Source organism: Triticum aestivum, chromosome 3A (assembly GCF_018294505.1).
Source record: "Triticum aestivum cultivar Chinese Spring chromosome 3A, IWGSC CS RefSeq v2.1, whole genome shotgun sequence".
Lineage (NCBI taxonomy): Eukaryota > Viridiplantae > Streptophyta > Magnoliopsida > Poales > Poaceae > Triticum > Triticum aestivum.
In genome coordinates, this window is record NC_057800.1 from 147,529,247 (window position 1) to 147,542,965 (window position 13,719).

A 13,719-nucleotide genomic window follows, 5' to 3' on the forward strand; every position below is an offset into this window, starting at 1 on the left:
GATCAAGTTGGCCAAACAAAACCCAAATATCAAAGAAGAAATATGAGGCTATAAGCAACCATGCATAAAAGAGATGAAATAAACTGAAATACTTTTATGGATATAAAAAGATAGATCTGATCATAAACTCAAAGTTCACCGATCCCCACAAACACACCGCAAAAGAGTTACATCATATGGATCTCCAAGAGACAATTGTATTGAGAATCCATAGAGAGAGGAAGCCATCTAGCTACTAACTACAGACCCGAAGGTATACAAAGAACTACTCATGCATCATCGGAGAGGCACCAATGGAGGTGGTGAACCCCATCTGAGATGGTGTCTAGATTGGATCTGGTGGTTCTGGACTCTGTGGCGGCTGGATGAATATTTCGTCGACTCCCCTAGGGTTTGGGAATATTTGGGTATTTATAGAGCAAAGAGGAGGTCCTGGGGGCACCCAAGGTGGGAACAACCCACCAGGGCGCGCCTGGGCCTCCTGGTACAACCCACCAGGGATGCGTCTAGGCCTCCTGGCTCCCCCTGGTGGGTTGGGCCTCCCTCAAGACACCCCCCAGGCGCAGCCAGGGCCCGTTGTGTTCCTTTTGGCCCATAAAAATTCTCCATGAAGTTTCGTGGCATTTGGACTCCGTTTGATATTGATTTTCTATGATGTAAAAAACATGGGAAAAACAGCAACTGGCACTTGGCACTATGTCAATAGGTTAGTACCAAAAAATGATATAAAATGACTATAAAATGATTATAAAACATCCAAGATTGATAATATAACAGCATGGAACAATCAAAAATTATAGATACGTTGGAGACGTATCAGCATCCCCAAGCTTAAGTCCTACTCGTCCTCGAATAGGGAAGTGATAAAAACATAATTTTTGATGTGGAATGCTGCCTAACATGTCATATCATATTTCTTCTTTTTTTTAGCATGGACATTTGGACTTTTATATTGTTCAAAGCAATAGTCTAGTTTTGACATGATAATTTAAATACTCAAGCATATCAACAAGTAACCATGTCTTTCAAAATATCAATGCTAAAATAAGCTATCCCTAGCCCATCATGCTCAACCATTGACCCATTCATGAAACACACTCGCATATTAGCTACATCCAATACTCAAGTACGATCATATTGCCTCCTAGTTGGTGCTTTTATAAGAGAAGATGGAGACTCAAATTCAAAACAAAAATTGCATAAAGTAAAAGAAAGGCCCTTCGCAGAGGGAAGTAGGGATTTGTAGAGGTGCGAGAGCTCAAAGCGAAAAACTTAGAGATAAAAACATTTTGGGAGGTGTATCCATCCCACCAACGAAAACAACTTAGAGTTCCCAATACTTTCCATGCTTAGATATATCATAGGCGGTTCCCAAACAAAAAATAAAGTTTATTCCTTTTTCCACTATACTTTCACTTTCCATGGCTATTCGTATCCACAGTTGCCTTCCATACCAACACTTCCCAAAGAATTTATTATTTGACAACATAAAGTAAATTCATTTTTTTCATTTCGAGATTGGGCATCCCTAATACCTTTGCCTTACTCTCGTGCAATGACAAGTGAATAAACACTCATCTTGAGAATAACACATCTAGCATGGAAAATATTAGCCACCCCTCACCACTCCGTGAGCGAAACAAACACACAAAAGAGAAGTTTATTTTTGAAAATTAGAGATACATATGCAAATTTTCTTAGAACGTAAAAAGAATACCGCATATAGGTAGATATAGTGGACTCATGTGGCTAAACTAGTTTAAAGGTTTTTTGATGCACAAGCAGTGATCATATTTAGTGCAAAATGAAGGCTAGCAAAAGATTGAGAAGCGACCAACCAAGAAACGAATAATCTCATAAGCGAGCATTAAGCATAACTAACACCGAAAATGCACCATAAGTAGGATATAATTTCATTGCATAACTATTGACTTTCGTGCTTGCATAGGGAATCACAAACCTTAACACCAATATTCTTACTAAAACATAATTACTCATCAAGATGACTCACATATCACATCATCATATCTCAAAACTATTACTAAGAATCAAGTTTATTTTGTCCAATAATCTTCATGAAAGTTTTTATTATATCCTTCTTGGATATCTATCACTTTGGGACTAATTTTCATATGTTGCTTTTGACAAGCTCAAACAAATATAAGTGAAGATCATGAGCATAATATTTCTTCCTCTCAAATTAATTTAAGTGAAGCAAGAGAGAATTTCTTCAAAAATACTAAGCACACCATGCTCAAAAAGATATAAGTGAAGCACTAGAGCAAGTCCATAGCTCATGAAATTTTTTAAGTGAAGCATAGAGAGCAATTCTAACAAGTCATGACATAATCCTGGCTGTCTCAAATAGGTGTGTCCAGCAAGTAATCACACAAAACAAAACAAGCAAAGACTCATGTCATACAAGACGCTCCAAGCAAAACACACAGTATGTGACGAATAAAAATATAGCTTCGAGTAAAATACCAATGGTCATTAGAAAAAAGAGGGGATGCCACTCGGGGGCACTGATACGTCTCCGTCGTATCTATAATTTTTGATTGTTCCATGCCAATATTATACAACTTTCATATACTTTTTGGCAACTTTTATACTATTTTTGGGACTAACATATTGATCCAGTGCCCAGTGCAAGTTCCTGTTTGTTGCATGTTTTATGTTTCACAGAATATCCATATCAAAAGGAATACAAAAGGGATAAAAATGGACGGAGCTTATTTTTGGAATATTTGGAAAATTTCGGAAGAAAAATCCACGCGAGACGGTGCCCGAGGTGGCCACGAGGCAGGGGGCACGCCCCTGACCCTCGTGGGCCACCCGTAAGGCGGTTGATGCCCTTCTTCGGCCACAAGAAAGCTAATTTTTGGTAAAAAAAACACGATGATGGTTTCAGGCCAATCGGAATCACGGATCTCCATATATATACGAAACGGTGAAAGGGCAGCAGAAGAGAACGCATAAACAGAGAGAGACAGAGAGACAGATCCAATCTCAGAGGGGCTCTCACCCCTCCCATGCCATGGAGGCCAAGGACCAGAGGGCAAACTCTTCTCCCATCTAGGGAGGAGGTCAAGGAAGAAGAAGACGAAGAGGCCCCCCTCTCCCCTTCTCTTCCGGTGGCGCCGGAACGCTACCGCGGCCATCATCATCATCACCGCAATCTACACCAACACCTCCGCCATCTTCACCAACATCTCCATCACCTTCCCCCCTCTATCTACAGTGGTCCACTCTCCCGCAACCCGCTATACCATCTACTTGAACATGGTGCTTTATTCTTCATATTATTATCCAATGATGTGTTGCCATCCTATGATGTCTGAGTAGATTTTCATTGTCCTATCGGTGGTTGATGAATTGCTATGATTGATTTAATTTGCTTGTGGTTATGTTGCTGTCCTTTGGTGCCCATAATATGAGTGCGCGCATGGATCACACCCTAGGGTTAGTTATATGTTGATAGGACTATGTATTGGAGGGCAAGAGTGATAGAAGCTTCAACCTAGCATAGACATTGATGCATACGGGATTGAAGGGGGGCCAATATATCTTAATGCTATGGTTGGGTTTTACCTTAATGAAGGTTAGTAGTTGCGGATGCTTGCTAATAGTTCCAATCATAAGTGCATATAATTCTAAGTCAGGGATGATATGCTAGCAGTGGCCTCTCCCACATAATACTTGCTATCGGTCTAGTAAAGTAGTCAATTGCTTAAGGGGCAATTTCGCAACTCCTACCACCACTTCTCCACACTCGCTATATTTACTTTATTGCTTCTTTACTTACAACAGCCCCTACTTTTTATTTACGTAATCTTTATTATTTTGCAAACCTATCCAACAAGACCTATAAAGTACTTCTAGTTTCATACTTGTTCTAGGTAAAGCGAACGTCAAGCGTGCGTAGAGTTGTATCGGTGGTCGATAGAACTTGAGGGAATATTTGTTCTGCCTTTAGCTCCTCGTAGGGTTCGACACTCTTACTTATCAAAAACTATTGCGATCCCCTATACTTGTGGGTTATCAAGACCTTTTTCTGGCACCGTTGCCGAGGAGCAATAGCGTGGGGTGAATATTCTCGTGTGTGCTTGTTTGCTTTATCACTAAGTAATTTTTATTTGTTGTTCTTAGTTATTTTCTATCTTTAGTTATGGGTAGGAAACGCAAAATACCAAAAAAATTAGTTGTACCTACTAAACCAATGGTTGAAGAACCACTCAAAATCTATCACACTGCTGAAGCTTATTACTTGGATCATCTTCGATCCCTATGTGCTCGTGCTGAAACCCCAACTAGCTTAGTTGAGGGCAAATCCTTTGATGAGCATGCTTGTTATGTGCGACACCGAATATCTGAAAAGGGAAAAAATTTACTGGGTCAAATTCATCGTTTGCAATGCTATGCTTGGAATTTATGCGAAATATATGATATTACTTGTTGTTCTAAAAACCCTAAGAAACACCTTCCCTATCAATGTGAGTTTAGTGATAATGGAATTGTATCTTCGTATGCTAAGGGTGTTTATAGTTACTATGATGTTCAACAAATTAAAGAATTTGTTGCTTTTAAGGGTGCTTATGAAATTGCTTCTTTGATTGAAACGTATGATGCTACTCTTTACAAATCTGAAAATTTTGCCATACTTAAATATTGCTATGATAATTATGCTTCTAATGCCTATGTTGAACCATATATTGAGGACTACCCCGCTGTCCAAGAAGAGACTAATGTTTTGCAGGAGACTATGGAAGAAGAAATTGATGAAACTGTGAGCTCATTGGATGAAAAAGATGAGGAGGAGAGCGAAGAACAAAAGGAGGAAGAGCGGATTAGCTGCCCATGCCCACCTTCTAATGAGAGTAACTCTTCAACTCATACATTGTTTAATTTCCCTTCATGCTTACCGAAGCATGATTGCTATGATGATTGTTATGATCCCTTTGATTCTCTTGAAATATCCATTTTTGATGATGCTTGCTATGCTTGTGGCCAAGATGCCAATATGAATTATGTTTATGGAGATGAACTTGCTATAGTTCCTTATGTTAAACATGAAATTGTTGCTATTGCATCCATGCATGATAGTCCTATTATCTTTTTGAATTCTCCCAACTACATTATATCAGAGAAGTTTGCACTTATTAAGGATTATATTGATGGATTGCGTCTTACTATTACACATGATGATTTTAATGAATATAATATGCATGTGCTTGCTTCTCCTACTTGTAATTATTATGAGAGAGGAACTATATCTCCACATCTCTATGTTTCCAATACGATAAAATTGCAAGAAACTGTTTATTCTATGCATTGGCCTTTACTACGTGTGCATGAATTGTTGTTTTATGACATGCCGATGCATAGGAAGAGAGTTAGACTTCGTTGTTGCATCATATATGTTACTTTGTGCTCACTACTAAATTACAAATCATTGTTAATTAAAATTGGCTTTGATATACCTTGGGATCTGGGTGATTTTAATGGTTTTAAAGAAAGCGCTGCCAGGGACACAACCCGGAAGTTTTAGAGAGTCATTTATTTCTGTTGAGTGCTTCATCTCTCCCTAATAATAAAGCACAGATTGAGTCTCTGGGTTCACCGTCACGACGCCAGTTTTTTTCGAGACAACGGACGCCGGTTTTAATGGGAGTACACGCAACCGGGCCGACCCAATTCATCGAGCATAGCATTTTCTTCAAGGAATCGAGCACAGCGGTTGGACGCACAAAAGGGCCGGCCCAATTTGCAGGCTTCGAACGAAATACGAAAAATATAATTGGTACTGTAGGAATCAAACTCTAGATCTCACATTGGATGTTACTGAAGCTAACCAGCCGAGCTATCAACTAAGCACGACTAAGATGGAGCACTAAATCTAAAGTCTAATGACTACTTGCCAACCAGTTCGGAACACGACGACCAACCGAGCAACCTCATGCTCGTGTGCTGATGAGAGGATTCATATTTTTATTAAATAGTACCATCTCGCTCCTTAACATATTATTTTATAGGCAAGACCATCGTTGGGTTTAAAAACTACATGCATATACGGTGGCTATACGGCCGCTCCTGTCCTGCTCAACTGCGCCCCGTAGCCGTGTTGCATGTACATGCTGGATGATTAAAATTGATTCTTGAGATATGCATGCTGGATGATTACAAAGGGATTGTGGTTCTATTTGTTTTTTATGACGAGATAATGGTTAGCTCTAATTAAAGACATGATTATGCCTTGAATGGTTAGGTATTTCCACACACAACTACGATAAGATATACTATATATTTTAGGAGTACCATTCAATGAACGAATAAAGTAGCACATCACTTCGGGCTTGAAAAATACGGACGCGGCTAAGTGGTCAGCCCACCTAATAATACTCGACTTATGGAGTATACATAAGCACTGATAATATATGCGAAACCTCGGCTGGGCCTGCATCCATGCTCAATTGTATCCGTCGTAGGCTGCATATACAATTGAATATATAGTGATACACTGAATAATCCCACCTTGCTCCCGTGAATCGAATCTTACCAATTCAAATATGTCTACGTTATCCCTAGCATCAACCAGCCTCCTCAAGAATCAACAAAAGCACATGAGAAAAGCACAGGCAAAGGCGGGACAAGATCGGCGGGAGGCAAGGGTACGGAGGTGGGTCCGTGGAGGGAAAAACGCGTCTGCTATAGGAGGCGAGGATGGCGCTCGGGACGGCCGGCCAGGCGGGAGGTGGAGGCGGGGAATTGCTCGTCGGCCGACACCGCACCTATAGATGGCGGGGATGGGGACACTCCACGGTGGCGGTGCTTGGGGTTCCGACGAACGGAAGCGAAAGCCAACAGGAGAAGCTCCGCGGCGACACCCTGAAGGCCATCAGCCATGGCGGGAGCGCGGGCGGCCACTGGCGTTGTGGAGCAGGGGAGCCGGCGCGCGAGTATGTAGCCCGCCATGGCCATTGGTGCTGGGTGGTGGAGCATGGGAGCGGGGTATCCTGGCTGGCAGCGTGGGCAGGAAGACGAGCGGTCGGAGCAGGGGAGCGGTGCGGGGGGTAACGGGATAACGATGGCGATGATGGGGCAGGCGGAAGCGGCGGCATGTCTAGTATCGAGGTGGGGTGGGGGTGGGGGTTGGGAACTTGGGATGGATAACTGACGCGAAAACCGAAGAGATAAGGCGACGGGGTGAGCTCGGGGAAGAACTGATGAGTCCATATCACGCCTGGAGGACCGGCCGATTTTTTTTCTAACTACGTGCACGCAGTTTGGATGGACTGGTAAATATCTTCCACTTTTTTTAGGAGTGCATACATGTGTTTGTTCTCCAAAACTATGCACACATTGCGGGATTTAGTGATATTATTATTGAAAGGAGCATGAACAAGTTAAATCACACACGAGCCAACACACATATGCTTACATGTCCTATAAAGTAAATATAAAATAAATTGTCTCCAACCGCTATTGTTCTCATTTCATACGAGTGCGTAATAAATTATTGGCGTCAAAACACAGACATTTACGTGTCATGGCAATCGAATCTTTAGTTGATCTCAATTGCGATGAAAAATCATGCATGTACGCAACAAAATATGATTGGCGCCCTTAAGAATTCTATTATTAATTGATTCATCATTTTTATCATCATCAAACTTATCCTCTACATGTCTAGCCTAATTAATGATAAATTAACGTTTGCTCACAGTAAAACACACCACTTTTTTCTCCCGTTGCAACGCATGGGTGTAGGATTGACAGTATGTCTAGAGGGGGGTGATTAGACTACTTGACCAAATAAAAACTTAACCTTTTCCCAATTTTAGTTCTTGGCAGATTTTAGCTAATTTAGGACAAGTCAAGCAATCATCACATGATTCAAGCAAGCATGCAAAGAGTATATAGGCAGCGGAAAGTAAAGCATGCAACTTGCAAGAATGTAAAGGGAAGGGTTTGGAGAATTCAAACGCAATTGGAGACACGGATGTTTTTCCCGTGGTTCGGATAGGTGGTGCTATCCTACATCCACGTTGATGGGAGACTTCAACCCACGAAGGGTAACAGTTGCGCGAGTCCACACAAGGCTCCACCCAAGGGTAACGGTTGCGTGAGTCCACACAGGGCTCCACCCATAAAGGGTCCATGAAGAAGCAACCACCCACAAAGGGTCCACGAAGAAGCAACCTTGTCTATCCCACCATGGCCATCGCCCACACAGGACTTGCCTCACTAGCGGTAGATCTTCACGAAGTAGGCGATCTCCTTGCCCTTACAAACTCCTTGGTTCAACTCCACAATCTTGTCGGAGGCTCCCAAGTGACACCTAGCCAATCTAGGAGACACCACCCTTCAAGAAGTAACAAATGGTGTGTAGGTAATGAACTCCTTGCTCTTGTGCTTCAAATGATAGCCTCCCCAACACTCAACTCTCTCTCATAGGATTTGGATTTAGTGGAAAGAAGATTTGAGTGGAAAGCAACTTGGGAAGGCTAGAGATCAAGATTCATATGGTAGGAATGGAATATCTTGGTCTCAACACATGAGTAGGTGGTTCTCTCTCAGAACATATGAGTTGGAATGGTGTGTGTGTGTTCTGATGGCTCTCTCTACGAATGAAGAGGAGGTGGAGGGGTATATATAGCCTCCACACAAAATCCAACCGTTACACAGTTTTCCAATCTCGGTGGGACCGAATCAATAAACTTGGTCGGACCGAAAATGTAAACCTAGTGACCGTTAGAGATTTTCGGTGGGACTGACATGCAACTCGGTAGGACCGATATCGTTAGGGTTTGGGCATAACGTAATCTCGGTGAGACCGATTACACAAACTCGGTGAGACCGAATTTGGTAATTAGCTAACCAGAGAGTTGGTCAGGCAAACTCGGTGGGACCGATTTGCTCTTTCGGTGAGACCGAGTGGAACTCGGTGAGACCGAAAAGTTACAAAGGGGAAACACTGAGTTTACATTGCAATCTCAATGGGACCGATTCGCTCTTTCGGTGAGACCGAAAAGTTACGAAAGGGAAACAGAGAGTTTGCAATCCCATCTCGGTGAGACCGAGATCCTTATCGGTAGAACCGAATTGCTAGGGTTTGGCAGTGGCTAATGACAAGTGAAACTCGGTGGCGCCGGATAGGAAGAATCGGTAGGACCGAGTTTGGCTTAGGGTTTAGGTCATATGTGGATATGGGAAAGTAGTTGAGGGTTTTGGAGCATATCACTAAGCACATGAAGCAAGAGGCTCATTAAGCAACACCTCATCCCTCCTTGATAGTATTGGCTTTTCCTATGGACTCAATGTGATCTTGGATCACTAAAATATAAAATGAAGAGTCTTGAGCGTTTGAGCTTGAGCCAATCCTTTGTCCTTAGCATTTTGAGGGTTCCACTTTCACATCCATGCCAATGCCAATCATTGAGCTTTCCTGAAATAATCATCTTGGAATAGCATTAGCTCAATGAGCTATATGTTGTTATGAATTACCAAAACCACCTAGGGATAGTTGCACTTTCAATCTCCCCGTTTTTGGTAATTGATGACAACATATAGATCAAAGCTTCGACAAATGATAATAAGCATGAAATATATCGTCGCTTTGAGAAGTATGTGATAAGTAAGAGCTCCCCCTAAATTTGTGCATATTTAAAATTTGATTTGGACTGCAAATGCACAAGGAGTTAGAGTCATGGGTTACTCTTCCATGTCACATACATCTTGGTGGAGCGCTTAAAATGATAAGAATGAAATACATGCACTCATCACCAAGAATAGTGAATGATCACATAAGATAGATAAGATAATAGCATTAAGCAAGCTTTAAGTGTAGCTTATGATCAAACACATGATCATCAATGTCTCACAAGCATAGTATCTCAAGCACTCAAAAGCAAACAAGTTTGAAAAACCACCAAATAAAGCAAGAGAGAAAAGCAACACACTCTCTCTCTCGAAGCCTATGATCTATACATCTTCTCCCCCTTTGGCAACAAGTTACCAAAAAGTTCCTAGAAAATGCATAGCACTAGATCGACGCTCAGGCTTGATCTTCTGGTGGTGGTGGATTCCGGATCACTCCAAGGACGAAGGCTTCGGTAGATGCTGAAGTAGACGCTGGAGTTGGAGCTGAAGTAGATGCTGGAGCTGGTGGAACTGAGGTTGTGGCTGGTGCTGAGGTGGTGGCTCTGGTGTCAGCAACTAGCACGGCAGATGACCTCGGGCCTCGTGGCACTCTGGCAAAGGCATGAGTGGTAGTCCTGCCTCTCCTCTCCTGCATGTCATCCTGGAGCTGCTCCACTGCAGACTGAACTTCTGTTACTTTGACATCCAGGTCATAGAACTTCTGTTCCATGATTCTCTCTAGGCTCTGCTGATTTTGAGTGAGGGTGGCCAGACTTTGCTCAATCCTCAGCATGGATGCAATCAAGTAACCAAGCTGCTCTTGTTTGGTCTTCAAGAAGTATTCAGATGCCTCCTCTTGAGTTGGCATTTTGGCAGCTTTCTCCTTCCTCGCCTTCTCCTTCTTTGCGTAAGCTTGTGCAGACGATGGCTCGTTCTCAGTCATGACAACTTGATTGTCCTCAAAATCTGGACGGATGGGCAAATGTTCCTTGTCCAATAAATATATGTCCGTGCCCATCTTGGAGTTGATGAACTCCTGAATTTGAGGGGCATATCCGCAACTCCTCTTCTGATCTGTTGCAGTCCTCTTGATTGTTTCCACTATGAGTCTCATCACCTTGAACTTCTGAGGCACATCAAACACATGTAGCAAGTTGATAGCATGGCCTCTGATCATCTTGTGATCTCCAGACTTGGGCAGTAAGGTGTGCCTTAGTATCCAATTGATCGTAGGCAGACCTGACAGAAGATAATGCACTGAGCCAAACTTGAAAGTATCAAGTGCTTCATTTGGGATCTCCTTGTACATATTGGACATTGAGTTGTGGTCCATCTTCTTCTTGGCATATATGTCCATGTCATCATCATGCTCCTCTGGGGCATTAATTAACTTTGCCCATTCCTCAACAGTGGATTGGTACCTCGTACCCTCAGACATCCATGTGATCCTCCCATCTGGATAAAAATGTGTCGTGGAGTAGAACTGCATTATAAGCTCCTCATTCCACTTTGTGAGCTTCTGCCCAACAAAGTCAGCTACTCCACAAGCTATGAAGCTGTCTTGCACTCCAGGATAGTGCTCTTCGTTGTCATTGATATATTGCCAATCAACCCATCGCATATCACAGACAATGGGCTTCTTATCTAGCAGCACTGTCTCATAAAAATCCTGCTGCTCCTTGGTGTGAAATCTGTAGTCCACGACAGTCCTTCTCCTTGAAGCATATGGGTCTGCTTCTCTCCACTTCCTCAGCCCTGAATCTCTCCTAAGCTTCATATCCTCAGCCACAGGATGAGCATCGTTGTGGTCTTGGATCTTGGGCTTTAGCTTTCTCAGGACATTCTCTTCCTATTCTTCAGCAACAGTCTCAGGCACTGGGGCCTTGTTCTTCTCAGCTGCAGGAATGCTCCTTGTATTCCTCTTTGGTTTTGGCTTGGAGGCAGCTTTGGGCTTAGATGCAGTAGCCCCTGACCTTATGGCATCACCCATCAGCTTGGGTGCCTTGGGTGCTGGTGCAGCTACCTCTTCTTCCTCTTCCTCTTCCATGATGGAAGCTTTTCCTAGCACTCTGGCTACGGTCTTCTTGACCCTTTCCTTCCTCTTCTTGCCTTCTGCAGCAACTGGCTCTTGGGGAGTGGGCTTCTCAGTTGAGGCTCTTGCCTTTGACATGGGCTGCCTGCCTGCTGGCCTTTTGATTTTCAGCCCTGGCTTTGTGCCTTGAGCTGGCTCAACTCTCTTGGAAGTGGCCTCTTCCTCTGCCACATAGTCCTCATCTTCGGAATCTGAAGTCCTCTTCTTCCTCTGTCTCGTGGCAGCCTTTGGCAAGTTGCTAGGGGTGCTCCTGCTGCCCTCATCTGAAGAACTTGAGGGACTAGTGCCCTCACTCATGTGCACCTGCTGCTCTGACATGTTTTGGCTATCACTTTGATCAAACATGCTGCAAACTGACTGCTGACCCTGTGAACAGATTATAGATGAGGTAGAAAGGATGAGCATCACAAAATGCAGAGATTTTTGCAAAAGAATGATCCAAAAACTTAGTTTTAGTTTCCCACTGAAATCATCTCGGATCTACCGATTTTCAAACTCGGTGATACCGAAGCAGTTTTGGAACCTAAACTAGTGAACTCGGTAGGACCGAGTCACAGTTCGGTGGCACCGAGACTGCTAGGGTTTCACAGAGTTCCAAAATCGGTCACACCGATAAGTAATTCTCGGTCAGACCGAGTCTCACTTGTGCAATGGCATAAGCCAAATCGGTGGGACCGAGTTTTTCAACTCGGTGGGTTCGAGATGGTTTCAGCGGAGACCTAAACCTAGAATTTTCGAATCAAACCTAATCTATGAGCATTTTGACTAGATAGGAGTGTTTCAATCGTGGCAAGAATCACGAAGATCACAATGTGCTAGGAATCAGATTGGAGAATAGCACAAAGATCAAGTCCATACCCTAGTTCAGCGGGGACTTGCTACGGCAGCAACGGCGGGGCAGAATTCCCGTTGACGGTGACGGAGACTAGCGACTGGAGGCAGCTGGCGGCGAGAAGACGATCCGGAGACCACGAGGGCAGAGCAGGCTATCGGGCGGGCGAAGGGGTTCGGAGAAATTTCCAAAATTTTGCCCGTGACTATATATAGTCCGATCCTGTCGGTGTGACCGAGTGGAACAACTCGGTGGCACCGAGATTCATAACTGCAAGCAGTTACTGAAACTCGGTGTGACCGAAAGGTTCAAATCGGTTGCACCGAGATCGGAAACCTAGATCAACTTAATGATCTCGGTAGGACCGAAAGTGGAGTATCGGTCAGACCGAGAATCATATAGAGGTTTTGGAAGTTTAAGTCTATGACGAATCGGGGACTCCGAGCGCTCCTCACACAGAGTGGTTCGAATCTGACTTGATCAAATTTTGTGATGCAGCATAAATAGAGTTTGAGACGAGAAAAGCATAGATAGCTAGAGGAGGTTCTTAGGCATTCTTGTCCATCCACTTGGCAAAAAGAAATAAAGCCGAACAATCAAAACAACAAGTGGATGTCCTCGAATGAGTAAAATATGCAACCAGCATGCTCACACAATAAGATGGCAAATGAAATATGTGACAAGGCATGCACAACCAATTCTAGCATCTATCAAGCAATTTGCGATGACTAGGTCATCTATATATGAGTATATTGACTTAGGAGTCAAGTGAGAACACTTGATCATAGGTCATACTCATCGTTTAAGCTCAAGTGGGGTTACCACTTTTACATAAAGCATTGTTGTGTTCACATCTTTAGAGTTGCTTTAGCTCAAGTCTTAGAGTAAAGCTCCCCCTAGATTTGATATCCCCCCTAAGAGGGATGAACTAACCTTGGGTTTTGTCGATGATGACTTCATGTAGATATTGAAGATGTGGATGCTCAATGTTGATGTAGATCTCTTGGAGCTATCCATTTGAGTGAATTGCACTTTAAATACCTACATGGGTTAGTCCCACAAGGAACAAACAAGGATATCCATAGACATAGAGTGATGCACACACAAGATGATGTCCATGAAAACTTTTAGGTTACGTTGTCCCTTGTCTTACCAA